General features: G+C 38.6%; 1 protein-coding gene across 3 annotated transcripts in view; it reads right to left on the bottom strand.

The window, feature by feature from the left end:
- The window catches only part of LOC120317579 (diacylglycerol kinase beta-like), a 171,402-nt gene that overhangs the window by 85,909 nt on the left and 66,925 nt on the right, over positions 1–18,568 (bottom strand). The window lies entirely within an intron of this gene.

Genomic DNA, 18,568 nt, shown 5'->3' with positions numbered 1-18,568 from the left:
TAGATAAGTACATGAAGAGTTTTGTTAAACCTTTTTGTACCTTCCTAGAATTTTCTTAGACAGTCTAATTTTTACATAACGTCAATAAATCAGAAGGTTTTCCTAAAATATGAGTGTAGTATACAGTATATTTCCAAATGAACGTTTGTCATGAATAAGCACAGTTACTGCTAATTTTCTTTATATGATGTCTCCCATATCTACATCATCCAGATGTATTCACTTTAGGGGTGTTGGAAGTTATACATCCAAAAAGGGGAAAACCACAATTTTGTTATTCCAAAAATATTTTTCCAGCATTTTTTTCTTTCCTCCTGTTCAGAAACCAAATATTACTTCTCTCCAGAGCTGGAGCAAATTACTCTTACAGAAAAACTATTCCTGAGCAACACGGAATAGTTGCTTTATTTTTATTAAATACAGAAAATTATTACTCATTTATAGGGACTTCTCCAAATTGAAACTGTCCAGATACTTTATTAAATGAGTTCCATAGTGTCCCAGAAGAACGATCATGACTCTACTTACTTGAATTATGGGAATTATAATCCAATCTCTGGAGAATACTGAACTGAGAAAAGTCTATTCGGTCTTTCTCCCTGACCCTCCCTCCGTCCCTCTACAGTAAAAGTAAAGGCATATTATTAATCAAACACTCTGCCTTTGCTGAATATAGCTGACTGCTTTACTCAGTTTAGCCTATTGTATGAGCAGGTCAATCAATATAAAAACATGTCTAGTGTGATATTTGGAGGCAAGGACATGATTTCTCCAAAGAAAAAAATTACCCAGAAAGTTTTTGAGAACTTCTTCTTAAATATGGATAGTGCAGTAAATTGAAAGAGGATAATACGAACTCTATGTAAGATGGTTTAGTGGTGTGTTTTGGTTTTATTTGTTTTTTGTTCTTGGACTATTCTAGCTAAAGTGGACAATTACAGCAAACAGAATTACCTTTTCCCTGCCTGCTTTCTATTTAATAATGCTAATGCTTACCATTTGACTCATAGAGACAGCAGATACAGCTGTTCCTGCAAGTAATTAAATCACACCCTCAGTCAGCAGCAATCTCCAATGACCCAGACAACCAAGAAGCAGAAATTTTTTATGTCCCTTGAGCTGCTGCAAAAAAGGCTGTGAGGTTGCCACTTCCCTTAGTTATTCATCTACATTTCATTTTCACCTCAGTAAAGAACTAAAATCCCATCATAATGCTGTTGATAACAATACCACTATGCACAGAATTGGGTGGGACCCTACCTAATGCCAGCCCTCTTATACCCTGGGCACCTATACAGAAAAGCAAAAATTAAAGAGAACACAGATGATGTTCATAGAAGTCCTCCACTAACTGCTTCATCTTGGAGTCAAGAAGAAATAATTAAACCTTTTCCTGGGAAACAATTTGACTGAGGTAGAGAATTACATTGAATTGAGTGGGTTGTGCACACACAACACTCTAATCTTCTCTTGCTCTAATATAGTATCAGCAGAGTCATTAACTTCTATTTGGAAGTATAGAAGAGGAAGTCATTCATATAAAACCCTGGGGGTGATGTAGGATCTTTGGGTCTTCTTACAATTTTGAAATTAAAGTCATTTCAACTGATCCAATCCACTTTCTACTCTACAAATGCAATACATTATCACAAAATAAACTACAGAGCTGAAGGCATGTGTAAGCATCCCTCCATTTAATGTCAGGCTAACACATTTGATATGAAAAAGCAATTTGCACAGATCCAAGCAAGGTAAAGGAATTTCCCTTAATTTGATTGTAAGGGTTATGGTCTCATCTGCAGAATATGAAGTTAAACAGCAAACTGGACTATTAGCCTGCAGAGCTAGCAGGCAAACAGGAAACTTCAAGAGACAATAAACCTGAGCAGGTGAAACCCACTTCAGATAATGAGGCACCAAGCTGGCAGGGCACCTAAATTGGAACCCATTGGCAACTACAAAGAGCTGAGTAGAGGCAATTAGCATATCCCCCTAGGCTAAGCAGCTTCCAGGCTCCTCATCTCCAACTGCAGACTTTTATGCCTACTACTCTTGTTCACTGTCTTCCATTGACAACCTGGGTTTGATATTCAGACTGGCATCTAGAATTCTCTGGTGTTCAAACTCTAGACTGTTAAACACAACTTTTCTGTCTTTTTTACTTGCTAGCAGATTATGACTCAATCTTACTAAGACTTTTGAACCTTCTATGTCTTAAATGCTTTTTAATTACTCATCTGATTTCTGACTATTAAGTCATGCCAATAAAGCATTTCAAATTTTCATTTGCCTGTTTTTTTTATTTGTAATGACTAATACATGATAGTAATTATGCTGTACGGACTGAGAACATTTACTGTTTTTTCATGTTAAACAAAAATTGCTCTTAGTGAACCTCTCCTCTCCTCCATTCAATTACATTCTCTTTCTGATATTTAGGAGATCAGGATAAACCACTATTCTGTAAGAGACAAATTAATTTTAGATGGCTGGTCATTATTGTTATGAGGAGATGCAAGATTGAATTAGAAGGCAACATTAGCAGAACTATATTAAAATCTAATGATCTTTGTCCTACTTAAATACCAACTCTTATTTCTAAAAGTTCCCCTCCTACCATTATTCTTCAGCAACTGTATCTCTGAGTCAAAGGAATTCTGCTCCCTGTGATTATACATTTGCATTTTGTGCATTATACCCTAGAGTAAAGATGTTTTTATCACCTACTCAGATAAAGCTTCTAAAAGCAGAGGAGGATGAATAATTCTATTATGCAGCAATACATACTAGGACATTCTGAAAATGCATTGCTACAAAGTATGCACAATAAATTATTGGTGGTGGTTTTAAATTCCAGAATAGCATGTAAAGAACTGGTGGATTCCCATAGTGCCACTGTACTGCTCCAAACCTCAGCCTAAATCCCAGGAGTGTAAGGAAAAAAGATACTTATATTTTTTCTAGAGCCAACAGCAATTGTAAGAGAGGTTCAAATATTTCTTTAACTGCCTCCTGCCACCACTTTGGCCTAATTCAAATACTCTTATCACATGATGAAAGTTAGCCCAGAGAAGAAATATTAAAAAGGGCAGAAAAATATATTTTTCCTCAAAAGGACTTTTTAAAACCAAACCTGGCTCCAAATCTATCTCTCTGCCCCAAGCAAGACTTTAGCCCCATACAAATGCAGATGTAAAACCATCAGAAAGTTGGAGCCAGAGCAATCAAGAAGACAAAAGAGAAGATCTGCATACCCCACCCAAACTCTAGGAGTCAGCCCCATCACCTGGGAAGCAGGATATGATAATAGAATTAAACCACAGATATCAAGGCCTAGACAAACACTCAGAAATAGCCTCAAGGTTCATGCCACAGGAACAGGAAACTATTCCAAACAAAGGGCTAGGGGGGGTATAAAACCTACTGCCCATGTGCTCAGTCTCTCCTTCTCCTTCTCCTTCTCCCTCCTCTGTACTTTCCTGAAGACCATCTTTCTGCAATAAACTGTAACCTTCTTCCCAAAGCAGTCACCATGTTTGCTTATTTATTCCCGGCTTGGATGAACCAGGATGAAGACTTTACTTCTAACAATTTGGCACCCCAGATGGGACTCCAAGCTAACCTCTCCAATGGACTGAGACTGGTAAGCCCCATCTTGCCGGCAGCAGACCCCCTTGTGTCTGTGGATGGGTTTCCCAGGCCTTGCCCATGTGGAGCTAGGGTAGTAAAGGGAGTTTTGAGAGTTTGAGCTCAAGGGCTGCTTTGGGAAGAAGATGAAGGTGAGTACCTCTAAATTTTAAGTTTAAAGCCCAGGGGAACAAAGAAAATGTGTGTATTTCTGTTTGTGTGAGTGAGAAGACTTTTTTTTCCCAATCACAGTTGGATTTTGCTGCTTCTGGTCTTTCCTAGCCGCAGAAAGGATCTGTTTAATTGGCAGAACCTGGAAAGCATGGGGGTTGGCCAGAGCACAGAACCTTTTGTTAGGGAAAAGAGAGAGGCTGGGTGAAAATGAAATGAAATGAGTGAATGAAAGAATTGGATTTGGGCAACTAGCTGGGGCCCTGTAAGCAAAGCAAAGTTAGGAAAGAAGTCTCGCAAGGAGACTTCGACTGTTTGGAAAGAAGTCTCACAAGGAGACTTCGACTGTTTGGAAAGAAGTCTCACAAGGAGACTTCGACTGTATTAGGAAAGAAGTCTCACAAGGAGACTTCGACTGTGTTAGGAAAGAAGTCTCACAAGGAGACTTCGACTGTGTAGTGTATGAAAGAAAAATAGACTTTGCTTAGGGCCTTGCTGGGAAACCAATTTGGCTAAATAAAGGTACTTAAAAGGGAAAATAAGAAATAGTGATTCTCTCTCTCTCTCTCTTCTCTATGCAACCACATGGTATGTTTAAAATGTGTGCCTTCCCTAACTTGAGTTATCTGAAATTTATGGTGGGAATGACTAGGATGTGTAAAACTAAGACTTCTGTTCTCTTGTCTTTGTGTATATATGTTTGTCAAAGTCTGTGCGTGAGAGGTAAATGTGACTGTTAACTGTTTCAAATCCAAAGGAAAAAGAATTTTAAAGTCTGTTAGAAATTCTGCTTAAAATAAGCCACAAAAAGGAAAAACCTCACTCTGTTTGTCTGGCCAACAAACAGAGTGAAGAAAAAAAATTGTGTTTGTTTGTTTGTTTGTTTTCCTCTTTCTCTCTGTGTACGCTCAAGAACAGCCTTAAGTTACCATGAGGGATTGTTTTAAGTTTATCTGTTGGAAAAGTTTCACTTGCATTTACTGTATGTGTTTTATCTTTCCTTTTCCTGAAAAATGTGTGTCTATCTACAAGAGCCTTTTGAAACTCAAGTCTGCTTGTGTGGGGAAATAATTTTTTAAAGTTACTTTTCTTATCCTATCACTTACTGGTGAAACTACTATGAAGCTTTCTGAAACATAAGCATTTCTCAATCTCTAAAATGATGTGGTCTATTTTAGAATAAATGTTCTCCTACCTCTGGAAAGTTGCACACCTTAAAATATTAGGCTTTTAAAATTATTTGGAGTTTTCAGCATTTTCAAACTGCCTGCAAGCTACCCCCCTTCCAATTCTTTTCCTGCCCTTTGTTCTCCATACCTTTTGTCTGCCTCTCCTGGTAGAGTCCACCCAGAAAGCGGGGGGAGACCTTGTTCTTGTATCTTTCAGCCCTGAAACCCTCTCCCAAGCCTTTGGAAGCAGAACACACAGACCCAGATGCTGCCTCCATCCATTTGAGCCATGGAATTGAGTTTTGAATCCAGCCATCCACTAAAAAGCCACCAAACAGTCTGAGTGGAATATCTTCCCAAGTCCTACCATTTACCCAGATGCCTGTGAGAGCTGCAGAAGGAAGGTGGTGCCATGTGAAGCCTCAGAAGAGAAAATTAAGACTGTGGGGGGAGGGTGGAAACTCATTGTAAACTTTTCTTTCTTGCCCCATTTGTATTGTAACAAGCCAGTTGAATGTATTAATGGAGAGATGGCATTTAGGAATAGGTGGCAGAACAAGTACTGAACACCTTGGACTTCTATCTGGTGGGAGGGAAAACTTTTCCAGAATGTTTGTATTGCCTGTTTTGTAGAAATAGCTGCATATGCACACATACATCATTCACACCATTCAGAGTCTATCCCCTCCACCTACCTTCAGTAAAGTTTCCCAGGCTGATTTTTGCTCTATTGCACCAAAGCTTTGTGGGACCAACTTCCAACAGATTCCAAGGGGTAGGGAACTAGGCCCCCTCAGGTGATTTACAATTCATATGCCCTGACTAAGGAAACAACAGGAAAAATCCCAAACTTCAGCCCTGAATATCTTGCACTGGTGAGCCCAGATTGGGATTCCTAGAGCTCAGTATGTGCAATTTAAAGAAAAATTTAATAGCCTGGCATATTGGACATTACAAACCTGGATGCACTGAATTAAGAGCTAAGGCAGGAAACAACCCCTGAAAACGGGCAACCATGTACTAAGGAAAACCATGGCTGTGAAGAATTTTGGGAGGTATGCAAACCTGACTGGAAGCTAAAGGTGATATCCAACATTTGAAAATGATTGGCACAGAATATTGGATACTATAAATTTCTTTTCCACCTAACAAAATTTTGCCCTGATTTTTAGAACTTTATGGGTGCAAGCTCCCCTTTTGGGAGCCACTAAAGGGATCTTTTTCTGCTGCCTCCATTAATGTCTTATTATTATTATTATTTTGCTTAACAGTTTAAAAGCTTGCCTACCAAGTCTCCCTGACCAGATCAATTTTAATGTTGTGCCAATAAGTGTGTCATAAATTCACACTTAAGGCACAAAGCGGGGATTGATGAAATTTAGCCCAGAGAAGAAATATTAAAAAGGGCAGAAAAATATATTTTTCCTCAAAAGGACTTTTTAAAACCAAACCTGGCTCCAAATCTATCTCTCTGCCCCAAGCAAGACTTTAGCCCCATACAAATGCAGATGTAAAACCATCAGAAAGTTGGAGCCAGAGCAATCAAGAAGACAAAAGAGAAGATCTGCATACCCCACCCAAACTCTAGGAGTCAGCCCCATCACCTGGGAAGCAGGATATGATAATAGAATTAAACCACAGATATCAAGGCCTAGACAAACACTCAGAAACAGCCTCAAGGTTCATGCCACAGGAACAGGAAACTATTCCAAACAAAGGGCTAGGGGGGGTATAAAACCTACTGCCCATGTGCTCAATCTCTCCTTCTCCTTCTCCTTCTCTCTCCTCTGTACTTTCCTGAAGACCATCTTTCTGCAATAAACTGTAACCTTCTTCCCAAAGCAGTCACCATGTTTGCTTATTTATTCCCGGCTTGGATGAACCAGGATGAAGACTTTACTTCTAACACACAGAAATACTCTTATGCAGAAATAAACTGCATAAACTATTTTTGAAAATCTATAATATAAGCAGGTTTCTCAAGAGTTCAGGGACTATTGTGGACAATTTTCTGGAGGAAAGATATGAGATTTCAATAAGTGTGATTCTTCTTTCAGCAAATTTGATTCAATATTATAGACTCAAGAAAATATGTTAATTGGTAGAATGAAGTTCTTTCAGAAAAAATCTATAAGGCACTTTTAGAGACATTTTCATTCACATTTTTTTTTAAAAAAATGTTCTAATCTGAATGTGCCCAGGACCTCCGTACATGGAACATACAGAATGATTTGGTTTCCCAATCCCATGAGAACTTAAGAATAGCAATGCATATAGCCTCCCTTTTAAGATATCGTATGGAATTTGACAGGCACAGTGGGATGTATAATACTGAATGTGATCTATTACAATAATCTTAACACTACTCTCTATACACTGTATGGAGATAATCATTTGTACAGATTTTGTTTTATAACCAAATCCTGAATTACAGCAAAAGTGTGGATACAACTGAGTTAGTTGCATCCTCTCATCCACAAAGAATTAGTTCCTGCTTGCAAAGCTATGTTTGATGGCCAGGGCTTCAACATTCCTGACCAGATCCTACATAATTTTTTCTCTGAGCACATCCTATCTCAGGAAAAAGCCCCATCATGTTAGACTTGTTCTCAGTGTCTGCTCATTGGTTTAGAGGCCATACTGGATGGAAAATGAAGAAAACAATACAAAGGTATTAAGTTTCAGGCCTGAAGATTGTACATATAAGGATCTTCAGTACTTTGTCCATTAGGCTGGACATTAGGAAAGAGTAGCAAGGACCTGGATATTTAATGCACTAGTTTGACATTGTCTCAGTGGGACAATGTCTGAATGGTTTCCCAATATATCTGAAGGCCACCAAATTGCAGAAGGTTGTTAGAAGGCATCCTCAAGACCACTGATGCAAGTTTCTAACACCTTGTGATCTGTCCATGGTCCTGAAAAATTGAACTCTGGACCCATATAGGTTGTTTGATACCACAATGAATTGTTTGTCTCATTGATTCTGATATTTGTTATTGTTACAAAATATGGTCATGTGCTCACCAGACATGTGTGGACTTTTTAGTTGCAGAATAGTGCATTGTCTCTAGGATTTCATCCACATCCTAGAGGAGGAGCCATAGAATAACAACTACTCCAGATTTTGTTTTGTTGAAGTTAATAAAAATGCCATCAAATGGAGTCATACTTTAGCAAATATCTTGAGTAAAATAAAATTAAAAATCATCTAGTTAAAGGCAAAACCTGAAATAGGACACTACGAATCAGTTTTAAATTATGGACACTTCTAGCAGGTTGATACTGACAATTGCAGCCTATGTATTTGGATAAGAGCCAGTTTAGTCTAGTGGCTAAGGTACCAAACTAGAATGCAGGAGACTTTGAATTCAAGTGCAGCCTTAACCAAGCCAGCTGGGTGACTTTGGACCAGTCACTCTCTCTCAGCCCATCTTACCTCATAGAGTTGTTGTTGCAGGGAAAATAGGAGGAGGGAGGTATATTGGATATTCCACTTCCTTGAGTTATTTGCAAAAATACTAAAGATGGGATATGAATAATTTTTTAAAAAGAAGCTATAAGAGCTGGAGTTCAGATTTTGCTTTAGCCTGCACTTAATAGCTGATTAAATCTTAATCAGGTCAACCTCAGCTAAACTCAACTCGTCATTTGTGTTAGAAAAGTATAATAAAACTGATTTTTCTTACAATGCCTCTTGAAAGGTATTATTAAATATAATGAATCTGAGGTGAGGCTTTGGACACTCCACTGGTACTATATAAAATGGTATTATTAACTTGACATTTACTGCCTAGGCCAGAATTTCCTCCTAACTGCAACTCTCAGAAAGGACATTAATGGTACTATAACTTCTCTTCAAGATATAATTAAGTACCCATGACATTTTAGATGCTGAACTGAACTCAAGAAATCCTACTCAGGGGGTTTAATGAGTCTGTATCAAGCAAGTAAGGTAGAGGTGATAGAAGACAAGCCCAGCAGATAATGAGCAATTGGGAAAATGTAGCTTCTCTCAGAAGAGCAAAGTTAAAAAATAAGAATGAGAAAGGTTTTACTAGTGAGCCCTGTGAAAGGAATTTAAAATGATTGATGGAGGGGTCTAGATTTTAACAAGCACTTCAAATGGGCATTTCTCTTTATTGTAAGATGAATATTTCATTTCTAAATTAAATACTAATCAAACCGGGTGAGGTGAAATAGATGTCATGCAAAACCCGTAAGTGGGGACTGTAACACTCCTATCTCTTTGCTCTGAGACTTTAAGAGAAGGTGGTATACATACATAAATACTGTTCTGATGGATTAAAATAAAAGCATACCAACAGATAAAATCCAATTTTAGTTAATATTCTGACAGTGCTCTAGTTCCTGGCCAGGATGCTTTTAAAGTTAAGGCACTGATGCCAATTTCACATTTTTATGCTTTCATAACTGTTATACTTTCATCATGCTTGCAAAAGTTAAAAATAAAGGTGGAAAAAATGCTTCCTTTTCTTTGTACTAATAGTAAGCTTCCTAGGAAAGCTATCTGTTTTCTTCAATTTTTTCCATTATATTTACTCAATTTATATCACTGCCCATCTCAGTGATTCTGGATGGTTAACAAAATTTAAAACTTAAAAATCAATTACAAAACAAAATAATAACAGCAAAAAATCTCACAACAATAATATTCATAGAACAGCAGCTGAGGGCAACAACAACAACAACAAAACAACACTACAAAAATATCTGTCTCAGATACTCCCGTGCCATGTTCAGGAACACAGCCGTGTCTTTAAGGTTTTCTGGAAAGCCAACAGAATAACTGCAGCTGGATCATGGAGGCCATGATGTTGAAGAGGGCCTGTAACAAAAAGGCCTCTTCCCAGATCCTGCCAGATAACATTCCTTGATAGAGAGAACCTACTTACATTGCTGTATTTAGACCAGCTGAAGCTTCCAGATGCTCTTGAAGAGAAGGGCCCTTTTGAAAGTTGAGTTCACATTCATATTTAAAGTCCTAAACTTCTTCACAGGAATTCCACCCACTCACTGGCATAGGTATGTGGAGGATACTTGGGTCAAAATTAGAACACAGGAAGTGGAACTCTACAGACAGCAACATTAAGTTGCATAGGAGGATGATAAGGAAAATAGTCTGGCCTTCCAAGCCTGTGCCGTGCACATTAAGGAAGACAGCAGCCTTAATACTGAAGTATATAGAAAACCTACACATAGATCAGTATTTACATTTTGATTCTCATCATCCACTGGAGCACAAACTGGGAATAATCTAAACTCTACACCACCAGGCTGAAGATTTGCCTACCAGCAAAGTGGGAAAAGAGAAAGAACAAAAACAAATCACGGAAAACATCAGAACTGGTGGCTATCTTAACTGGGCCTTCAACAAATCCATAGAAAGATCCAGCAGGAGCGCCTTCATTACAGACAAAGACAAGAATAACAAACAGAACAACATTGCCATTCCATATGTTGCAAGAATATCTGTGTAGTGGAGTTGGGTGAGAATGGGGACAGCTGAGAAGCTAGGCAGGAGCCCTGCCAATTAGACAGGAAGATGAGGAGCTCTGGCAGCTGCCATGAGTCTGGCGGCAGGGCATGGCTTGGGGGAGGGAAGAAAAAAGAGGAAGCCAATAAAAGGGAGGAAGAGAGAAGGCTTGCTGGAGCTTGTTGTTCTGAGCCAGCTGATCAAAGAGAGAGTAAGAAGCTGGGGTTTTCGCATTTGCTTTTTTTTATTCTTTACAGGCAAGCCGGATGAAAGGGGGAGGGATAGAAAGAGTGAGAGTAGTTGCTGGAGCTGTTTGCTTGAAGCAGGCCAGGCAGGGAGGGATAGAGGGTGAGAGTAGTTGCTGGAGCTGTTTGCTTGAAGTAGGCCAGGCAGAGGGGGAGAGAGGGTGAGAATGGCTGGTTGGAGCTGTTTGTTTGAAGCAGGCCAGGCAGAGAGAGAGGGGGGGGGGAAGATGAAGTTTTATTGTTTCTTTCTCTTTTATTGCGGGCAGGCCAGATGAAGAAAGGGAGAGAGGGTAGTTTGGGGAGTTTAATTCCTTTCTCTCATTGGAGTAAGTTAGGCAGAGGAAGAGTTAGGGAAGAGTTTGACATATGTCTTTTAGAGGAAGATAAGGTTTTTTTTCTTTATAGGATCAGCTGGGGGAGATAAAAAAGGATTACATGGAGTGAGGTCAGAGAGGGATGAAGAGAGTGGACAAGGGAGGCCTCTGCCTGCACTAGATATTGGTTGCCATCATTCTAGGCAAGTTGTTGTCATCAAAGACAGATTAACATTGTCCTGGGTAAGTTATTGCCACCAGAGACTGGCTATTGTTGCTTTAGGCAAATTGCTGTCACCAGAGACTGATTGCCATCGTTCTAGGCAAATTGCCATCATCAAAGGCTGATTAACATCCTTCTGGGCAAGTTGTTGTCGTTAGAGATTGACTACCATCTTTCCTGTAAGTTCTTATTGCCCGAGATCAACCACCATTATTCCAAGTGAGTCATCGTCGAGACAGAGCGACCATCACTGCCCCATGTGCATGGCTGCCAATCGTGACTGAATACCACTGTGTTACGTGTTCTGTTAGGCAGAGGCACCAATGTGAGAGACCTCTTTGGGCTGGTGGCCACTTGGAGGGGAGGTTGGGAGGGCCCGGACTTAAGTGGTCCCTACAGTGGTTCTATATCTGAAAACTCAGGAGGATTTTCAGCCAATATGCAGGCACATTTTAATCCCAGGAACATATTAAGACAGAAGCTGGTCCACCCTAAGGACAAAACACCCAGACACAAACTGAGCAATGTGGTATATGCAGTGCAATGCAGTGAGATATGTGCAGACCTATACATTGGTAAAACAAAACAACCACTTCACAAATGCCTAGCACAACACAGGAGAACAAACTCATCAGGACAGGATTAGGAAATCTAGCTGCATCTGAAAGACAAAGGCCACTCTTTTGAAGACAGCAAAGTTCACATTTTGGACAGAGAGGACTCAAAGAGGCCATCTATGTTAAAACTGAACAGTCCTCCCTCAACAGAGGGGGAGGGATATGACACCATCTAGCTCCTGTTTACAATGCACTCCTTTCAGCAGTCCCAAGAAGTAATCACACCTCTTTGCACTCTGATTCAGGTGATTCTGAGGATACAACTAACCTCCAAATGGCATCCAGAGCTCTCAGAGAGCTAACACCAATCCTCAGAGTCCTAACGACCAGATGACTGCAAAGAATATAAATCCTTTCATTCCCCACCAGTCAGTTAGAACTAAAAAAGATTCTTAAATGAGAAATGAAATTCTTATAAACAATTACTTAATTGGGATGGGAAGAATTGGCAATTAAAACATATAGATGAATTAGCACAAGAAAATATTATTTATTCATGGTTTCAGTATAGACAATTATTGGAAAGGTGGAAGATAGATTATAAAGTGGGTTTGATTAGAGAGGATGAAAATTTGTGGAAACAAATTAGAGATCAAAGTCGATCTCATATAAAAAGAATTTATGATGTATTAGTGGAGTTGGATTCAGAAACAGAATTAGTTAAAGATTGTATGGTTAAATGGGCTCAAAACTTTGACGAACCGGTTTTATTAGAAACATGGGAGATAATTTGGGTGAGGAATGTTAAATTCATGCAAGCTCAAAATTTATGGGAAAATTTTTATAAAATGTTTTATAGATGGCACCTTGATCCACAAAAGATGTCTCGTATGTGCTCAAATTTGCAGTTGGAGATGTGGTTGTTTGGACACAACGTATTATCATATTTGGTGGTCATGTAAAAGTATAAAAGCTTTTTGGATAAAGATATGGTGGAATATTCAAAAACTTTTTAAGAGAAGGATAAGATTTACTCCACAATTGTTTTTGTTAGGTATTATTGTTGATTGTAATGATAAAGAAATTATTTTAATGTTAAATCTAATTACAGCGGCAAGGTTGTTGATAGGACAATATTGGAAGCAGGAATCTTTGCCTAGTTTGGATGAATGGTTTTTTAAAGTTTCTTATTTATCTGAAATGGCAAAAATTTCTGCTTATCTAAAAGATCAATCGCAAGAGAAATACCTTTTGGTGTGGAAAAGATGGATAAACTTTATACAGTATAAGTATGATATTAAAAGATATTATTTAGCTTTTGAATAATTTATGTTTAAAGTTTAAAGTTTAAGACAATAAGTATTTTTACTATATATATATATTGGACTTTTTTATTACTTAAGTTTAAATGCTTTGTAGTTTTTAGTTCTTGCTAACCCTGTATTCAGCTCTGGGAGGGGGGGGGAGGGTTTTTTGGGGGGGGAGGGTTGGGAGGTGGTGGGAGAGGGATATTATTGTAAAATTGTAAAACTTTTAATAATAATAAAAAAAATCCTTTCATTCCCCACCAGTCAGTTAGAACTAAAAAAGATTCTTAAATGAGAAATGAAATGTTTTCAAAGGAAAAAAAATCTCAAGAAAGTCCAGTTGGAAAAAGCACATTTTCAAGATCAGGAGTTAATACTATTTACTTATGATTTATTCCAAGTAAATGCTATACCAGAGACCAGCAAGGAAAACTTGTACACTATAGGTCAATGGTGGCGAACCTATGGCATGCGTGCCAGAGGCAGCATTTGGAGCCCTCTCTGTGGTCACATGTGCCATTGCCCCAGCCTTGCCTCCCCCGTGACCACTTCACCAGCAGCCCTCCTGGAGGAGAGTCACCCCCAAGTATGGCCCACGTGGAACAGTGCAGCCAAGGACATGGCAGCCAGGCAGCGTAGACAAGACTCTGCCTTCACACCCCATTGTGCACAGTTGATGCTGCGGGGCGCGGACAGAGGGTGTGGCCGCCATGGTGCTGCTGGGCGATCTGTGGCAGTCCCTGGAGGCAGTGAGTGGCCCTGTGGGCAGGCGGGTTGGGGGCAGAGCGGAGGCAGGGCAGAGGGTGGAGCGGGGTGGGGCCAGTTTTTGGGTACTCAGTCTTTAAAAGGTTTGCTATCACTGCTAGAGGTGATTTGTTTTAGAGGATCTGAGTATGAAACACACACCAGACGAATTCTGCTTTACATATACTAAGCTTAAAACAAGTTGGTTTCTGGATTACAGTAACCCCTGGCTAAGTATCAGCTGGTGAAATGTTTCTGTTAACAGGTCCTTTATTGGCTTATGTAGCAGCAGAATGAGTAGTCAAGAAAGCATTGTTTTATATTTCACACTGTGCTTTAAAGCACTTACTGTAATGTTACTCTGAAGTACTATAACTGAAATTTATATCCCCGCAGGCCTGAGACCTTGTCTTAAAGAAACATCTCAAAAAAATTATACTGCCTTAGCATGTATCGGTTTCCCACACCTAAGCCCCATAAGTAAATGGCAGAAATATAGTATATTCTTGATGTACTGTATATATTGATTCATCGGTTGCATTTGTTTAGTAACATGACTACACTTCATACTGGCTGTGTTCACACAGATTGCTTAACCATGGCTTACTGAATAATCAGGGCAGAAAAGCACTAAACACAATTTACAAATGACCAAGTATTAATGAGGATGCACAACTTACCTCCTGTTGAATGTGGTTCAACAACCAGAGTTAAAGGTGTATATAAGGCTTAGCATGGTTGAAGGACAGCCATTTTAGGTTTATGAAACCTGGGATATATATCCTAAGGCTAATCTTGATTATTAATTTCAGGTCCTATCATCCCAGTTAATAGGATCTGCTGGCTGAAATTGCATGGTAAGCTCAAGACAGTGATAAACCCAAAAGATTATGAGGGTCAGATAGTTGTGTATACATGTTGGTTAAATGGACTTTCTAGCTCAACATATCGTATAATCCCAGCTAGGGTACTTTATAAACCTAATCGTTGTAGTTTTGTTCAACAAATTCTGGATAAAACAATGCTGTGGTTTATGATTGTTAATCCAACTTACATACTAAATCATAAACTTTAATTAATTACGATGACTGGATTCCCTACTATACTAAAGTGAATAAACAATCCACATTATGGTTTAACATGATGACCCAATTTACACAACATATTTATAACTCCATGTTATTTACCTTTGATTTAGCTATTCTAGGTTGTGAACTACTTTTTTGGTTCAATGAGTGGTAGAAATACAGCTTGCTTGTATGTTAATATTGGTTTACATAATGCTATAGCAAAACATTAATAACATATTAGTAAAATATCAATTAATTTAAAAGACTTACTATAGTACAGGGGTGTCAAACTGCCAGCCCGCAGGCTGGACGCATCATGCCGAAACCACACCCATATTGCTGGCAATGGAAAAAAAGTTGCGATATGTTGCAACACGTCACGTCACGTTGTGAGTTTGACATCCCTGCTATAGTATCACCTAAGATATTTACTCACCTCCCATTAAACCCAGCCTCTGCAAAAATTCACTCTTCTCTTTTTTATTTTAACTGCTATTAATAGATGTAATCGTTTGCCATTAAAATCTATTGTGGCGTATAATTTACTTATGTGTTCCAGACAACTTATTGGCCAAGCTACAAGTTGATTTTTTTCATAGAGATCAGAAGCAGAAGTTCAGACTACTAGAAAGTATTTTCCTTTGATAAGCTCCATGTTTATTGCCAGAATTCTTTATAGACATTTACTATGTAACACAGAAGGCAGTTTTCATAAGATGAGCAAACAGAAGGAAAGCCCCTGAGATTAGGCTATTTTGGAAATGTTTTAATTCTGGCTTCACTTTCGCAATCCGGTCATGGTTTTGCAGGATGACAACAGGGCAGGGATTTTCATAATTAAGAGAAAGGGGGTGAGATGTCAGCAATGAAATATTACTTTTGACTGTTCCAATTCATTCCACATAAAAAACACTTTGGAGTGCCCCTGGCTGCAGAACATGAGATCAGTAGGACTTCATAAAACTTTGTTTATGATCAGGTCAGTGGCCGGAAGATAAGTCTGAATCTAGTAGTTCTTAGAATGTATTTGTAAGTCATCAAAGATTTACAAGACATAATAATATTATACTCTTCTTACAATATTCTGTATGGTACTGCAGAAATGAAGATAGCTTGGGATAAAAAGCAATGAATTTTATATAGAAGACTGCAAGATCCATTCTGTGCACACGTCCCTGTGTGCACGTGTGCTCAGGCAAATTAAGTTGTGTAAATGCATGAACACTAGCCCACCACCTATGTGGCTCTGTTGCATGGCCACGGTAGTTGCATAGCCTGGTAGTGGCCCACGGCCCGGGGGTTGGTGAGCCCTGTCTACAGCATGGGTATCCAACCTTGGCAACTTTAAAACTTGCTACTTAAAGAAAATAATCCTCACCACACGGCTAAGGGGCTGTGATCAAATGGGAAAGCAACCTTGGATGTCATCCCAACTGTTATAAGGATGACTAGGAAATTGTTACTTTCTGCTGCTTTTTATGTTTGAAAGAATAAAGAAAAAGACAAAGTTGTGGTGACCCAATCAGGATCAGCACCACCACAGACTAAGTCGAAGGAGACTTTATATTCTGCCTTTTTTTTTTCTGTTTCATTCACTCCTTTCTCCCACCCTTTGTGGCCTTATTGGGGGGTGAAAAATAAAATGAACAGAGAGATAGAAGTTCTAGAATTGTCTTACTTTTGAGGGTCTGATTAAGCTCTATGCTCACAGTGAAAAATCCCCCCAAAGCCAGGGCTAAAACTAGCCCCTAAGCCAGCTGTGTGCTTGTCTTCTATGATATACTAACCCCTCCTTGATCCAGGTAAGTCCACACACTTTTTGCAATGTTTCTGTTGAATGATCATGATATTCTGGTATGAAAATACAGCAGACCTCAGAAACATGGATGAGCATATATACTATGTAACTGTAAACCACCCGGAGTCACTTTGCGGCATGTAAATTTAATAAATAAAAGTCAATCACTGACTGTATTGCAGGCAAGTACTATTCTTGCTATTCTTTCTTTGGTTTTCTTATCCTGAGTTATAATAGGGGTGTAGTAATTCAGTGATAGGAGAACATGTATATAACTTCTTCAGAACTGCCATGATATCTATACATTTTTTCTTGGTGGCCTCCATTACAATATTCCTTTTTTCTTTGTAATTCTGTTGGTTTTTGCAAGCTCCCTTGTCCATGTCAGCATTCTAAACAGAGTGGAAATCCAATTAAAAAGCTAACAAAGGTGAAAAAGTCACAATGTATGTCTAGTAAAGACTTTAAAAGTCAGCAGTTAAACAGTTATAAAGATATTCCTAAAAAACAATAATTTTAAGAACATTTTACCATTAGCTATATATAATAAATAGGCAATGATAATAACAAAATCAAGGTATCTGACTGAATTCTTTTTCTACTTAAAACAAATCCACAAAGTTATTTTGTATAGAAAAAAACCAAGAAAACACCCTATAATGCTTAGTCCTGATACTACTTGTAGGCTTCCATGCTATTCATTCTGAATAGCCAAACTGTTACTGTATTTGTGTGTGGTTTTTAGTGTAAGTCACCTTGAAGACTTGTTTGCACTGTTTGCATGGCTGATATTTCAGAAATTGCTAATGCACTATTTGGTACACAGATGCACCATGATCAAGAGAAATCTTCATGCAACTTGCTAAAGACATGTTTTCATGTTCTCAAGTTGTCTATTCCTTTTTCAAGAAAGTTCCAGGTGGATATTTTTCTAGCACATTGTCATTCTATAAGCAGCTTCTTTTCTCCTACTTCAAACATAGATTGTTTTCATTTAATCTGTTTGTTTATGTAGTTATTAAAAAGAATGCAAGTGTTCAGAGAGAGAAAAAAAAACAAATCCGCAAAGTAAAGCAATTTATTTTGCTTCTTCTAATCTAGTCCTTTGGCAATTCAGTTTTAAACTCAGCATTTTTGTCTGATCCCTCTGCAGTATCTCCTGTCCTCATTTCTTGTGATTTCTCTCTTGAAGTCACCCTTTAATCTGTTTGCAAATCAGAGGAATAGTAGAGATGTGCTAACTTTTTAGTTTCCATGGAAACCAAGTTTCTTCGGTCACTCCATCCCTGCCAGGATTCAGATTGTATTAAATTTTTAGTGACCATGCTTAAACCTGCATAGCTAAATGGCTGAGCATTGTATCACTCTTAAACTGTTCAAACAAGCAATGTAGAAATCAAAGGGCTGCTTGTTTGGATTGCACAGTTCATGGTGAACTTTCATAAAGACCACTATCTGTTACAGAAGTTCTCCAACAAAATAGAACTTTGATAGTTCAGATCTGCATGGAAAGAAGGCTCAGTGGTTTGGAGGAAGGGTGCAACCTCAGGGCCAAGGCTAAATGCATAGTTTCGTATTCATTTGGTATGAATTTTCCCCATCCACTCAAATATGTTCCACCCGAATGGGGCTTGTCTTCACTGACTTTCACTAGGTATGAATCTCTTCTGCTAAGTCTGCTCTTCCAGATGAAATAATGGATTGCTTATGCCTGATTTTGATTAAAGACGTAAAAGAATTATTCATGGATCTTCTGAGAGAATGAAAGAATTCTGCCCCCAGTAAACCTTACATCAAAGTTGGTATCAAACAGATATTCTTGCTTTTTCCTGGACAGAAATCTGCA

Source organism: Crotalus tigris, unplaced genomic scaffold (genome assembly GCF_016545835.1).
Source record: "Crotalus tigris isolate CLP2741 ecotype Arizona unplaced genomic scaffold, ASM1654583v1 scf7180000017591.2836849, whole genome shotgun sequence".
Classification (NCBI taxonomy): Eukaryota; Metazoa; Chordata; class Lepidosauria; order Squamata; family Viperidae; genus Crotalus; species Crotalus tigris.
The sequence above is the reverse complement of the archived record's forward strand: the minus strand, read 5'-3'. Positions and strand labels throughout refer to the sequence as shown.